Raw genomic sequence first — 16117 nt, 5'->3', positions numbered from 1 at the left:
CCAATTAATCAAAACTCCTGCATGTAAAACTATCAGTCACACTCAAGGAGGGGATGCTGCTCAGTGTCTGAAAAGGTCCGCTCCTCTGCAAACTACCCTGGAAAAGAACGCCATGTACCTGTTCCCAGGAACTCCAGGGCAGTGACATCTGTACACAACCTTCTTTGTCCTTTAAAGACCACAGGATACAGGGATGGAGCCCAATCCAGTTTTTAAATCGTTAAAGAAAAAGGGCTAGATACAGCTGTAAGAACACCGAGCTTTAAACGCAGGCCTCTCCACTTTGTGCCACCCCCCCCCCCCCCCCCCGCCCACCCCCATTCCCAGTGCAGCACTGAGCAGAAAGGAAGCTGGCCTCAGCCCTGAGCATGACAAAGGCACAGAGACTCCGACATCAGTGAAGCCGGAGAGCTCTATGTCTTTAGCATAACCATAGTTCTTGCTGCACTAACTACATATGCAGAACTTTTCAGGTATCCCCACATTTTCACACTGAATTCAAAAACTCCATTTTCATGGCAAGAGAGATGTCTTCCTTTCAGCATTTCCACCAGAAGCTGTCCCTCAGGTTCGTCAGATAAGCCATTGGTCTTAGACTAGAACATGGGGAGGAGAAAGCGGACACAGGAAAGGTACTGAGGCTCAGAATTAACACTTAAGAAAGGCTGCTGAGATGCTCTATAGAGGAACAGTGCCTTAGCCAGAGCACCGCAGGCACACAGAGCCCCTCAGCTGAGCTTCCAGAAAACACCCTTGTCCTCTAACTTTGGGTAAATGTTTTTGGGCCAAAAAATCTTTTTCCCACAAGTCTCAGATTCTGCAGGACATGATCTATCCTCATACTATACGTCAGCCATAGGCCCTCACTCCTCCAAGTATAGGCAGATGGTGGTTTTCAACTCTGATTGCATGATAGAAACACCTAGAAAGCATTATATTTTTTAAATGTAGAATTCCATAGGCCCACTGCAGGCCAATTAAGTTAGCATCTCACGGGGAGCTAGGAATAAAAACCTTGCTAGAGAATAATATAAAGGTACCCCTTTGGGCATATAAATACCAAATCAAACGGATTTGTTCCCAAATCCATTCCTTTCTACAGGGAGGATTAAGGAGAGTTTCGAGATATTTACTTATTTAGCCAGAATTGGAGATCAGAACTCATTCATTTGCCCATTTATTCAATCCATATTTGCTGATCACCTGGTAAATGTCAAGCACTACCCTCAAGGAGTCGCAATTCACAGGGGAAAACAGACAAGAGAATCAGTGATTTTAACGCCTGAGTGAGAAAATACAGAATGCTTCCAGAGCACTGTGCAGGGGCACCCACCCCTCACTTGGGGAGCACTTTCTTCTGCCAGCTTCAGTCCTTGGCCTCCTCACCTCAGCCTTGCACCCCAATCACGATGCACTGGTGACTGGGGTCCAGGTTCTCAGGGGACCTGCGTCATTTGCAATCATTTATCAAAGCCAGATGGTGCTTTTGGTAAATCTTGTGAGCACCTGATTGGCTTTTTCCTCTCTGATTTAAAACAGAGATTTCCAGAAGGAACAGGAAAAAACAACTGACATTCCTAAACCCCAAGGTTACACGGAAACTTGGAAGTGACACATTCTGAGTGGGTTTCAAGCTGGAGAGCAGGCTGACGAATGGCCCCTGGCACCATGTACAAGGAGAAGCCAGTTCCATAGCAGAACCTTCGATGGAAAAATGCCTGCTCCGAGCAGAGCTGCCAAGGAACTCATGCAAACTCAGAGGTGGGAAAACAAGACCAGCTCAGACCTCGCCCTACAAACATGCAGCCAGGTGTTACTTGTTCTTAGGAGAAGGTAATGGTCTTCAGCCACATTATGAAGGAGTATACTTTGCCTTTTTTATTTTGCACGTGCTATCAAGCATCCTTGCAAAAGACAGATGTCTTCTCTGGAAATGCTGAATCCTAGAGTGCCCTTTTTTATTTTCTGGGATACACAGAGCCATGTGAGCCCTCAGTCCTGCCGCTGTGATAGGGGAGGAACACTGGGCTCGCTGGCCCATGATTTTAGGGAAGTCATTTCACCTCTGGATACCTCCGCCGTTGCTCTGTAAACAGAGAATGAATAAAACAATGCAGGTAAAGCCTTCAGTTCAGTGTCTGGCACACAGTGGGTCTTCAGGAAGAGGAACTATCAGTATTCCCACAAAACCCAAGCCCACACTTGGAAGGAGATGTCATACGCAACGTTGAGTTTCTGGCTTCCTGCCGCAATGTCCTACACGTTTCTCGTCTCATAAATAACAAAGGAAAACCTGGCATTTAATAAACAGTATCTCCCAGATCGGCCTGTGTAGCTGAGACGGAGCAGGGATGGGACAATATCAGGAAACGGACACACCAAACCCAGCTCTCCAGCTCTCTCACACAATGCCAAGTGTAAAATGTCTGTAATATCCTGTAGCTGCGGATCTATTTAGATACTTCAACAGTATCACTTTTAGGCCAAGTTTTCTGAAAACTCTGGTAGATAAATGGAGAAAAATGTGATTTCCTTTCAAGTTAAACAATATTCTTTTTTATTTCAAAACCTTTTTCTAGAGTCAGGCCCACCAATGTGAACTGGGGAACTGAGCAGGAGGTGGTGGGAGGAGGTGAAATGATGAGGCTGAGTGTTCTTTAAGAAGCATCAAAGTTAGAGAGGAGTCTGAATTGGGAGACATCTGGGTACCTGAGTCTTCTGGGCTCAGGACAAGCCAGGAGAGCTGCCCCCAAATGCAGGAGTTTTAAATGACACATGTTAGATGAGCCCTGGTAGACCTTTGTGGGTTATCACCGCCTTCTGTAAGTCAGGCATTGAGAATAGGTCCTGTGGGGTTTGAAATAAGAGGAAAGGGCAGATAAACAAGATCAAGTGCCCGTCAGGGTGGGCCATTCCAGGACACATGCCCTAAGAGTAAAATCCTTCCCAACCCTGAGGAGCCATCCCTGGTCCCACCAGGCTCACAGTTTCCCTACCACTCCCAGTCCTTGGAGGTCATTCCTTCCCAGAGCTCAGAGGGAGGGATTCAGCAAATACTTCTTATAAATGTATGAACACTGGAACAATAGATCTCATAAAAATAGAATTTGGTAAAGCATCTGTTTACCTGGTTTGTTCAATCTAGGCAACAGAACCTTTTTGAAAAATAAGCTTTCCTTTTCTGATTATAATAGCAATACATGTTCATTTTAGATAGTTTAAGTGCTATAGAAAAATATAAAAAGAAGAAATATCTACAGTAGAATCCCCACTGTTAACCTTATAGTACATATCTGCTGATCTCTTTTATTTTGTTTATGATCTCTTTTCTATGCATCTTTGTTTTTGTGTTGTTGTTTTCTTAAATTAATTTCATAGAGGAAGGGAGAGGGAGAGGGAGAGGGAGAGGGAGAGGGAGAGATAGAAACATCGATGAGAGAGAATTATTGATTGCCTGCCCCCTGCACACTGGAGATCAAGCCCACAACGCAGGCATGTGCCCTTGGCTGGAATCAAACTCGGAACCTTATAGTCCACAGGCTGACATTCTATCCACTGAGCCAAACCAGCTAGGGCTGCATATTTATATTTTTAATATAAAACTGGGATGTTCTTCAATAGGCTGTTTTTTCCCTTCACAATAGAGAATCAGCTATAATGGCTATATGGAATTATATATGGGTAGCAGAATAAAAATTAATATATATTTACATTATTTACATATATATTATTTCTGGGCAATCAGATTATTAGTGTCAATGCTTCTTTTCCCTTTTCTTTATTTTCTAATGTTTTAATAATGAACATCATTACCTTTATAATCAGAAACAAAGACAAAGTACACACACACACATACACACACACGAAGTACCCATAAGTCCCTCTGAGGTTGGACACTGTCTGAATAGAGCATATGGCTGGCCTCATCTCTGGAGGTCAATGCACAGTAGGCAGGCACAGCTAAGCAGCAAGAAATACAGATTATAATGTCTGTGCTCAACAGCTTCAAAAATGTGCTTGGCTGATTCCAGATGTTTTCAAAATCTGAACTGCATTTAGAAACCTTGGTGGAGCACCAAAGGGAACAAAACAGATGGAGTGGCAGTCCTACTGAGCATTGCTTGTTTTAGTTTCATTTCACTTAAAAGAAACTTTTACTAACTCAGTATTTACCCAAACTACTTTTTCACTTTATTACTTATACTAGAGGCCTGGTGCATGAATTCATGCACGGGTGGGGTCCCTTGGCCTGGCTGGTGATCAAAGACGATCAGGGCCATTCGGGGCCAGCCTGCTGGGGGGAGGGACCATGGGAGGTTGGCTGTGGGAGCGCACTGACCACCAGGGGGCAGCTCCTGCATTGAGCATGTGCCCCCTGGTGGTCAGTGCATCATCATAGTGACCAGTAGACTGGTCATTTGGTTGACGGGTCATAATGGTCGCTTAGGCTTTTATATATCTGATAGTAAGCAGGAATGGTATCTTCTTGTCCTTGAAGGACAGGCGACTTTCCTCTCAGGTCTGTAAAAGGGAATTTGGGGGACACTAAGCTGGCACCAGGCACACACACTGTCCTCCCATTTAGCTATCCCCAAACCTGCCTTTTGTCCCTCCACCATGGAGCTGCCTCTGTATGTGCTGTCCTGTTTTAGAGTTAAAGTATAGTTGCCACACAATATTATATGTTTCAGGTGTACAACACAGTGATTTGACATTTAGATATCTTACAAAGTTCTCACTACACTAAGTCTACTAATCATCTGCCATCATGCAAAGCTACCATACAATTGGCTATATTCCCCCGCACCTTTTTCAACATCACTCTACCCATCTCCCCTCTCATAACCATCAGTTTGTTGTTTCCAAGTCTGTTTTTGTTTTGTTTGTTCATTTGTTTTGATTTTTTTAAATCCACATATAAGTGAAATCATGTGGTATTTGTCTCTGTTTGACTTATTTCACTTGGAATAATACCCTCTACGTCTATCTGTGTTGTTGCAAATGGAGGATTTCATTCTTTTTTATTGCTGAGTAATATTCCATTGAATATATGTACCACATCTTTTTTATTCATTCGATGGACACCTAGGTTGCTTCCATATCTTGGCTATTATGCATGATGCTGCAATGAACACAGGAGTGCAGATATCTTTTAGAATTAGTGATTTGGATTTGTTCAGATAAATATCTAGAAGTGGGATTACTGCATCATATCATTGTTCTATTTTTAGCTTTCTGAGAAATCTCCATACTGTTTTCTACAGTGGCTGTACCAATTTGCAGTTCCACCAACAGAGCACAAGGGTTCCCTTTTCTCCACAACATCACCAACACTTGTTATTTGTTGGCTTTTTTATAACAGACATTCTGACTGGTGTTTTTAAGGAACTCTCATGAATCAAAATGTCAGAACAATGTAATACCACCACCAACACAAGAGTAAGAACCAACATTTATCAGCTGACTGCTATGTGCCAGGCTATGCTCTAAATACTTTCCATAATAGCTCATTTAATCTTCACAAGAACCTTACAAGGGAAATAGTAACGCCATCATATTTATAGTAACAGAGGAAATACAGAGGCATAGAGAAGTGAAGCAACTCTGCCAGAACCACGTAGCCAGGACCTGGTGCAGCTAGAGTCTGAATACAAGGAGTCACAAAGGAGAAATAAGATCAAGAACAAAATGCAAGGATGCAGCCAGGAACAAGGAGCTGTCCTTGGCGGAAAGGAAAGTTGGCCAACACTAGATAAGCAGCACAGGAAGTGCGATTCCACTGGGGAACGAATCAGTCAAAAAGACAAGAGGGTATGAACTTAAAAAAAAAAAGGGGTGGGGGTGGGGAGGAAGTCAAGGAAAGGCCACTAGATCCCATTGAGAGACAAACAGGTAGGTAAAGTGACACAGACATGCATGAAGTGACTTGGCCGGGGGGACAGAGTTGAATCAGTCCCAGGAGCCATTCTGTGGCCTTGGAGAGGAAGGGAGGTGACCATGAGAAGATTGGATGTACAAGATGGGAAAAGACAGAGAAATCAACAACAGAGAGATGAGATTGAGAGCCAAGAGGAAGGAATGAGGGGGCACATATATCTCCACTCTGGAAAAGCAGGAGGCAAAGAAGCAGGAAGCAACTAATCTGTGAGGAAATTGCATCGTTTCCTCCTCACTGTTATTTTAACCTTGCGTGATGTCTTTCTCAGCTACCCTGCCAAACAAATTGAGAAAGATGAACTCCTCCCTCAGGGCTTAACTCTCTGTAGAGTGAAGTGGCTACATGCCAGCCACCACTGTCCATGTGCACTGAGTGAGGCTGGACGGTTGGTTCCTGCATGTCCTCTGTGTTTCTAGGGATCCTTGCCAAGAAAGAGGTGTGATTTCAGGTGAGTAGGTGCCATTCGAGAAGGGGATTCTCCTCTTGCAGAATTAATGTGGATGTGAAATAAGGTCACATATGTAAAGGACAGGTGTTCAGGGTTTGGCACTTAGTATGTGTTCAATGAATGATGGTCAAGAGGAGGAAGGTGTCTGTCTCTCCTACTCAGAAAGAGTCAATGGTGTGCCACTGTCAACAGGACATAAGTCCAGCCCCCCATGAGCTAACCCCCTACTTATATTATAACCTTAGTCATAGAGTTGATTCACTATATTTATATCTTGGCAGCTTTACTCCAACACAGAAACGTCACAGCATCTCTGTAAGAGGGTTTAAGAGTTGAATGACATGGATCCCCTCATCATGGATCATAGAAGCTTACCCACCAGCTAACTCTTTCAGGTCCAGGTGGGCGAAGTGAGGGAATCTCATCAGCTGCATCCTGAAATATGAGTCAAGTTTGGATGACATAAGATGACAGCGCTGGGTCCTTGGAGAACAGCTTTCAGTTCTGACAATGCCAGAACAGGAGAGAGACACTCATGAATTCAAGATCAAAGGAACCAGCAAAAGCAAATGTCAGGTTTCAATCAAGCTGGAATACTGTGTTTTAAAAACAGATGACCACAGGTGGTCAAGCTTAAAAATAAGCAAACAGCAGTATGACCGGGCCCACTTGGAAAAACCTAAAAGGGAATCCTAGAGCATTAAGAGGGAAACCACTATAGATGTTGTTTTCCAGAGTAACTGAGACTAAAAGTTACGTGGGTCTATGTTCCAGACAACACATCTCATTTTTACCAACCACTCTATTGGTCAACACAAGGAGGCTACTTTATTTTATTTGTGTTTTTATGTTGTTGTTTTTGTCCTTCTCCCAGTCTGCTCCCTGGCAATCAGTCCGCAGCCTTCTGATTCTATTCCTAGCTCTGTATGTAGGCGTGTGGCTCAGGCCTGCCTGACCACAGAACATCACGTTGTGTGGCCACAGCGACTGGCTCAGAGTTGGGTCTGCAGCCCAGTAAGAAGCAATGAGATGCAATAAGCGCTATGTTGGCGCAGCAGGGGAAAAGGCACTGCTTATTTCTGCTGAAATTTCCATAAGTGAGATGACATATACCTGGAGCTGAGCCATCACTATGGAAAACAGAGCCAGGAAATTGGATCCTCTCCACACCAGTTAAGCCCTTGGGTCAGAGTGCACCTAAAGCCAATCTCTCCCAGCAAAGTCAAGTGAACCAATGAATTCCTACTTTTCTTAAGCCAGGTTGAATTGGGTTGCATCCTCATGAATGAGAGTCATAACTAATAGAGAAACAGAAGCTGAAATAAACTTATCTCGGCCAGAGAGGTGGGGTGGCCCCTGGGTCGGCAGACACAGTCTGAGTCCCTGCACCCGCCCAGCATGGGAGAATCATAAGTCAAAGGCTGCACCTCTCAGGAGGGGGAGCTGGTGTGGACTCCCACCGACCCCAACAGCTCTTGGCTCAGACTTGCTGGGAAAAGAGCCACCCTTCCTTGGATGCAGAGAGAGCTCAGGCAGTTTTCAACACAGCTCAATGGACTGCTGTTGCTGTTGTTTTCTGGGGCCAAATCAAGAATGAAGCCCTAGCCGATTTGGCTCAGTGGATAGAGTGTCGGCCTGCGGACTGAAGGGTCCTGGGTCAATTTCGGTCAACAGCACATGCCCAGGTTGCAGGCTCGATCCCCAGTAGGGGACATGCAGGAAGTAACTGATCAATGATTGTCTCTCATCATTGATGTTTCAATCTCTCTCCCCCTCTCCTTTCCTCTCTGAAATCAATAAAAATATATTTTTTTAAAAAAAGAATGAAGCATGAATTTAGTGCAGTTGTAAGCAGCCCGAATTCCATGATCATTTTAAATGGAACAAAATGGTGATGTGGCTTTTGTTTATTGCCATTTATTTTGCATCCTCCTCAGGCTCAGTGAAACACGGTCCTTCTGTGCACTGCAGCGCCTTGGGGTAGTGCCAGGCATCTAGTGTGGCTCCTGGTCCCTAAAAAGTGAGACTGAAAAAGAAGATGGAAACCAACGGCCATCTGCAAGATGTGGCGATGAATTACTTAGACTTCCAAGCAACCATTTTGAGGCAAGGTTAGTAAATGAGCCTGGAACACTGGGCTCCCTTGCTGGGAGTGTGATGACTCCTGAGGGGCTGTGCTCACCATCCACTCAGACTCCCCACTGCCACAGTGGTCGGCCCGCCTGCCTGCAGATTTGGCCTCAAATCGAGGCGAAACTCATCCCATACTTTGTGAGTACATTCAAACTAGGTTTTATTTTTAGAGCCACAATTCTACCCACAGAGCTGGGACTTACAGCTCTTAGACATGTTATCAACAGGATGATGTGAACAGAGAAATATCAGTGAGGGTTTTTTAAAACCCTCTGTTATGGGTTGAATTGTGTCCCCACAGAAGAGAATTGTTGAAATTCTAACCCACAGTACCTTGGAATATGACCTTATTTGGAAATGGGGTCGTTGCAGATGTAATCATTTAAATGACTGGTTTCCTCCTAACAGGAAGGAGGCACAGGGGGTGCTGAGATTGTGATGCACCCACAAACCTAGGACCCCGAAGGAGTGCAGCAAACCCCCTACAGTAGAACAGGCTTCAGAAGGACCAACCCTGCTGGCACCTCAGTTTGGGACTTCTGGCCTCCAATCTGTTTTAGGCCCCCCAGTGTGTGGGGTGCTTTGTTATGGCAGCCCCAGCACCATTTCTCAGGGTGTTGTTACAACTCCTATTCCTTGCTTTACAGAATACATACATTTCTGAAACAGTGAATGAATATAGATCAATGATTAGCACATGACTTGAACACTGGAGATGTGGTCCCAGAGAGTGATTTTGACTACAAGATGTTCCATAAGCCACGCCACAGAAATCTTGCCCAAACACTATTCATGAACACAGTTGAGTTTAGCATAAGGGGCATTTCCTAGTTCAGTTTCAGGAAGAAGTTCACAAATGACATTACAGACACCATGGGCCCAGGAGACAGCTCAGCAGTGGCAGCGGCAGTCCAGTGAGGACCCACTTACTTGTAGAGCACCTACTATATGCCAGGCACCTGGCCAGGCGCTTTACAGACATATTTTTCAAGACAATTATTCCTCTCTTTTGTAAAACAAAAGTAACAGCAAACCTTTCCTTTGGCTGTGACCTCCCACAGAGGGCAGGAGAGGAATGACTAAAGGTCTCTTCCACAGTCCCACACGGACCCTCCTCTTCACTGAAACTGCTCCTCCTTCCGAAGCAGTAACCTCAGCTTCTCCATGTCTCACCACCGCCACCTGCCAGGCTCGCTACATTGCTTATCAACCACCGTTCTAATGGCATCAGCCCTGCAATCCATCCCACCTCCTGTTCACTCCTTCCTTGGCCTGCCAATCTCTCTGCTTCCAGGTGTTCTTAGGAAAATGACAAAAACTTAACTTGGTCAACAAGTCCCTACTAGAGGCCTGCCGCTTCCCTGTCCTTCCCAGTTGATGAGTCTCTCTCAACACTGATGTTTCTCTCTCTTCCTTTCCCTTCCTCTCTGAAAAAAAAAAGATAATTTTTTTTTAAAAAAGAATTTTTAAAAGGCACGAGGAAATGGTCAAATATAACACTCAGTGAAGAAAATTAAATACAGCAAAATTTAACCGATTACCTCTTATTATTTTGGCAATTGATATTCCCTTCCCTCTTCCTCATTGTATATTTTAACTGTTTACCATGAATGTGTTGCTTTTATAATGAGGAAAAATGTTATTAAAAAGCAATTGACCATGTAATTTGCTTAAAAGGTTTTACTTGTTTTATCAGTTTTCAATTGCTATTTCTAAACTATTTCAAAAACAAAATTGCTAGTCTTGTGAGGAATTTTTCTTGTCCTTCAGGTTATTTAGATAGTGGAAGGCCAAGTACATTGGACTGTTTCAGCACCAACATATAAAAGGCTTGGAAGTCTACACTCCAGTCTTTACAGGAGTAACAACAGGACAAATGGAAAATCAATGACTGTCCTTGAACTCATCAGAGAATTGGGTTTGTAGGGCGAACTGTCCCCCGAAATGTGGAGAAACAGGCAAATCCAGAGTCACAGCCCAGATCTGCTCACCGGGAGCAGGAGTGCTGCACTGCGGAGCCAGCACAATCTCTGCTGGGCCCAGACCTTGCTGCTGTGAGCGTTACCTCCAGGAGCTCCACCAGTTTCTCCTGGTGAAGACTCCCTTGTGGCTCTGGCAGGTGGAGGCAAGAGTGATGTTTGTGAAATATGCCCAGAGCTTTCTCCATAACAAAGGCTTGCTTACTCCCAAGGGGGACAACTTTACCAGAGCCTGGTCCTGAAGCCATAGGAGAATGGAATAACTCTCACCTCAGCCCCTTCTAGCCTTCCTGTCCCACCTCAGAGGGATGAGGAAGCTATTCAAGGTCATAGGCCAGAGACTCAAGCCAGTGCACTAAGAGACTTGAGATTTAATCATGATTAGAGAACACTCCCCGCCCACACACTTTACCACCACCAGGGCCACAGTGTGAAAGTGGATTGCCCCAGAAAGAGCTATAAGACTCTCTTTGAGACTTAGGGAAGGCCAACGTCAAGAGAGGAAACAAACACAGAGCCCAGAAGAATTTGAAAACTCTTGCACCAGTCTCAGCTATAGCAAACATTAAGCACACACAGCCTAAATCCTAACCAGATGAACATAAATGCTCACACGGAAGACTATCTCGGTTCCTATTACCCAATATAGTATCCCAATGTTAAGCAAAAAAATTATAAGGCATGCTAAAAAACAAGCAAAACATACAGGTCAAGATCTGTGATCAAATAAGAAATCAGAGAAGACTTCAAACAAATAGACCAAGACTCATGTATGGTAGATGTTAGAATTTCCAGGTAGGAAATTTAAAATAACTATAATTAATATGTCAAGGGCTCTAATGGAAAAAGCAGGCCATATGCAAGAACAGATGGGTGGATATTCTAAGAAAGAATGCTAAAAATAAAAAACACTGTAACAGAAATAAACCCAGAACATGACACCTATGTTTATACATATTCAACCTCTGGAAAACCAAACACAAAGAGAAATATCTTGAAAAGAAGTCAGAGCAGTGAGGGAAAATCATTTTACCTATAAAGGAATAAGGATAAGAATAGTAATGGGCTTCTCTTCAGAAATCATGCAAGCAAGAAGACAATGAAGTGAGAGATTTAAGGTGTTGAAAGAAAAAACACCCAACTAGAATTCTATATCCAGCAAAAGTATCCTTCAAAAGTGAAGGATAAAGACTTTCTCAGACAAGCAAAAAGTGAGGGAATTCATTACCAGAGACCTGCCCTGCAAAGAAATATTAAGAGGAAAATTATATAGGTCAGAAATTTGGATCTACATAAAGTAAAGGATAAGTGTTGGAGAATAAATGAAGGTAAAATAAAATCTTTTGCCTTTTTAAAAGCCTTAGTTGATCTAAAAAGTAACTGTTTAAAGTAATAGTAACAGTGTAGCCGAAGCCGGTTTGGCTCAGTGGATGGAGCGTCGGCCTGCGGACTGAGGGGTCCCAGGTTCGATTCCGGTCAGGGGCGTGTACCTGGGTTGCGGGCACATCCCCAGTGGGGAGTGTGCAGGAGGCAGCTGATCGATGTTTCTCTCTCGTCGATTTTTCTAACTCTCTATCTCTCTCCCTTCCTCTCTGTGAAAAATCAATAAAATATATTTAAAAAAAAAAATAGTAACAGTGTATTGGATAACTATAGCATATGGATAAGTGAAATGAGTGATAGTAACATCATAAGGGATGATGGGGGACTGGGGAATACTGTTAAAAAGTACCTTCGCTACACATAAAGAGGTGTTATTTTTAAGGTGGACTTACATTAGTTTAAAATGTATATTGTAAACCTAGGTAACCATTAACATTTAAAATAAACCAATACAATTGAAAGTACATTGGAGGAGGCACCAGGGATCCAAGGCCTGCCTCCTCATCTGTGAAATGGTATGGTTAGATTAGATCACCACTCTCTGATCCCCTTCCTGCTCTGAACTTATATGACTAAAAAATATAAAATAAATTAAATAGCCTATTTTCTTCCTTTAAGAAAAATCTACAAGAAGTGATATCTACAAGAGCCTTCTGAAAAGTATAGACTTTTAAAATAACCAATTCTCTGATCTATTACTTCAGTAAGTTTAGGTTTCCATATTTCCATGCTAGGCTGCCTTTAGCAGGTTTATGTGGTAAGTATAATAAAATATTGGGTTCAGCATTTCTCGATGCATTGTGCTAGAGCAAAGCACGATAAGGCTGAAAAGAAAAGGCCTTGCACAATATTGATCTCACTGCCAGAGGCAGCACAAGACATGTGCCTTTCAACCCAAGAAAGAAATAAACTGAGCTGCCTTCCTGGCCTAAATGGAGCTCATAATCAGTTTGTGATTACCTCCAGATCTGTCAATAGACTTTCCTGCCCTGGCTCGCCGTCAATACACTTCTGAGCTCAGTGTGCACATTTATGAGCTACGACTTCCCTGTCAATCACAAAGTTTTGCTCTTCTACATTACTGCTTAAGTTGCACTGTTCGTTAACAAAGAAAAGGCCACTTTGGAGTTAGCCTCGAGAGCACTGTGGAGATGACCTGCTCCTTCTGAAATGAGATACTGATCTTGCCTGGGGTAAAGCTACTGAGAAAATACTCAGTCTCATCTCCAGGCTCGGCTGCTCTAACCCTTTGCAATAAAAATCCCCAACAAGCAGAATTCTACTCATAAAGCCAATTTCCAACTTTCAAACCATCTGCCTAGGGGCAGACATAAATGCTTTAAGCCTCACTGGACTCATACCTACCTGTCCCAGCAGTTACTTGCATTCTCTTTTTGCCCTCGTGGGAAATAAAAGTGGCACGAAAATCAATGTTTCACTCAGAAGGAAAAAAGGGCCAGATGACCAGACATCGATACATTCCTCCCTGAATTGGACAGTTCTTCAAAGCACAGTTGGCTAAACAAATTTCAACAGGCCCAAATGAGTTGGATGCAGGCATCAGCTGGAACAAGGAGCAAATGGTGCTTGTTAAAGATCTGGGGCTAATAGGGCACTCTCTACTTGTTAGAGTAAGAAAGAAGTCAAGAAAAAATGTAGTCAATGACTCTCCATTTTGAATTTTATCCAAGCGCTTCAGACAATAAGGAGTCCCTCGGGACAGTTCCATCGCCCAGAAGTAAAAACAGAGAGACTCAGACCAACACCTATAGTCCTTTCCAGGGAACTAGGAGCTTCCCCTTCCCTCCTCCCCTCCCCCCTCAGGGCTCTAACACTCACCTTCAGACAGCAGCAGGGGTTGTGGGAAAGTTCCAGCTCTGTAGCCCATAGACTGGTCTGCACCACTTCATGGACATCAGGTTCTGTATAATTTGGATGCATTTGGGACAGAAGGTAGTCTCTTAAAGAGAGAAAGGTGACTTTAAACTGTTCCTGATGTCACAGGCCAATGGAGGTACCAAGACCGAAGTTTCACATTTAAGGAAACGATTATTTTCTGCTCTCTCCTCGTTTTGCCAGCTGATACTGCTTCTCACCATAAACCACGCTAGAATTCCACGCTCTAGAGTCAGGCCTGACTGCCTTTTAAGCTCAGCCCAAATACGATCAAGTACTTACAAATCCAAAATGGGTGTTTTGGTAATGAAACGAGAAAGGCAGTGCTTGCCTCCATTTCTTTATGGTTAGTGGTGAGTTCAAGTTTCACAAAGATAAACATACCTCTTAAACACAGAGGGTGTGGGGAGAGAAAGAGAGAGGGAGGGAGTGGGAGAGAAGTTGATGGCTCTTGGCTAAGAGCTGTGCCATAACAATAATGGAGTTTCTGAGACTTAAGATTGATGAAACCATGCCAGGTTCAATACATTTTTTTCCATCGCTCAAAGGTTTAAAAAAAATAAAACGGCCCTAGCTGGTTTGTCTCAGTGGATAGAGCATTGGCCTGCAAACTGAAGGGTCCCAGGTTCGATTCCGGTCAAGGGCACATACCTCGGTTACAAGCTCGATCCCCAGCCCTGGTTGGAGTGTGTCCAGGAGACAACCAATTGATGTGTCTCTTCTCACATCCATATTTCTCTCTCCCTGTCTCTCCCCCTCCTTTCCACTCTCTCTAAAAAAAATCAATGGAAAAATACCCTTGGGTGAGGATTAACAACAAAAAATAAGCAATACTGGAAACTTCTAGGACTGTAAGCTTCTCTTTGACAACTTATCCTTATAATGATGCTACACCTAAACCATGTAGCACCATCAACAGAGAGACAACCCGGCATTGCATGCTTGCTATGTGATGCCATAGCAAGTCCACTTGACCAACGGAGTCCTGTTGCCAAAAAATATCAACCTGAATCCAATCATGAGGAAACAATAGAACACTGCACGATAATGGACATTCTGTAAGACAACTGTTTTGGATTTTTCAAAAAAGGCAATGAAAAAGACACGGAAAAAAGGACTAGTCTAGATTCAAAACTAAACAGCTAAATTCAATGTATCCATGTCAATGAATTCTGGATCTTGAAACAACCAAGCATCATAGAAGAGCCATCTGTAGGGCTTTGGGGGAATTGGAATTCAAACTGTTTATTAGATACTAGAGGCCTGGTGCACAAATATGTGCACATTGAAAGTAAATTCATTAGAAGAAATATTTTAATATCGCTATTCGCCCTTTCTCTATAAGTGTCAACCAAATCCACAATTGACAATGACAGATCGAAACACACACATGCGATTGGCGCCAGTGAGAGCTTTACATGTATCGTGCATACGCAAGTCAACTTAGCTTTTTATATTATAGAATAAACTTGCTTAATTAGACCTGCTTTCTGATTTAAACTTTTTCCAGCCCAGTGAAGCACCCCAACCTCCATCAGCAACACAGCAGTAAATATCAACACAAAGCAGATTATTATTGTAGATCACGCAAGGAGGACAAAGGGTAAAATATTTAATTGCAGCAGTGTTTGACTATATTCTGCACAGTGAGAAAACCTGAAGTCATTTTCAAGGTCCACCATTTCTTACTTCTTTTAAGTTGGGTCAAGTTTCTAAGCTTTCTGGCTAATAAGATTCCACTGAGTCTCCTATCTACCTACTCCAGGACATCTGTGAGGATCAAATGAGATGAGGCACAGGAAAATGCTTCATAGACATTTGGTTAAAGTATAAAATGTTTGCACCTGGCTATAGAGCAAGTCATGTTCCTGGGCTGAAGGAACTCTAAGGAGGCTAGTTGCTAGGGAGAGGAAGCCGGGCGCTGCTATGGGACGTCATTACCCAGTGCCCACAGCCACTGTTTCCCAGCTGGGCTGTGGGCCGCATTTTGTGCCATGGGTCTCGGCAGCATTGGCTGCAATTTGGTGGGCTGTCACTCCTGGGTGGTGGTGGGGCCTGTATCCCACTTGGGGGAGGCCAAGTGTTGCTTTGTCGGCACCAGGTCCACGGTGCCATTTCTCTGTTAATGGCCAGTGCACGGTACGGCAGCTCCTGCATTGAGCAGCTGCATTCAGCGTCTGCCCCCTGGTGCAGAGCACGTCATAGCGACCAGTCGGATGGTCAGACACTTAGCATATTAGCCTTTTATATATATAGATAGATATTAGTGCATTAATATTTTCTTAGGTATATAATTAGTAGATATGTAGTGAAATGCCATTCTTAGAGGCATGCTGAAGA

This window comes from Myotis yumanensis, unplaced genomic scaffold, assembly GCF_028538775.1.
Source record: "Myotis yumanensis isolate MYYU_CA2020_CCGP unplaced genomic scaffold, mMyoYum1.0.hap1 SCAF_4, whole genome shotgun sequence".
Lineage (NCBI taxonomy): Eukaryota > Metazoa > Chordata > Mammalia > Chiroptera > Vespertilionidae > Myotis > Myotis yumanensis.
The sequence above is the reverse complement of the archived record's forward strand: the minus strand, read 5'-3'. Positions refer to the sequence as shown.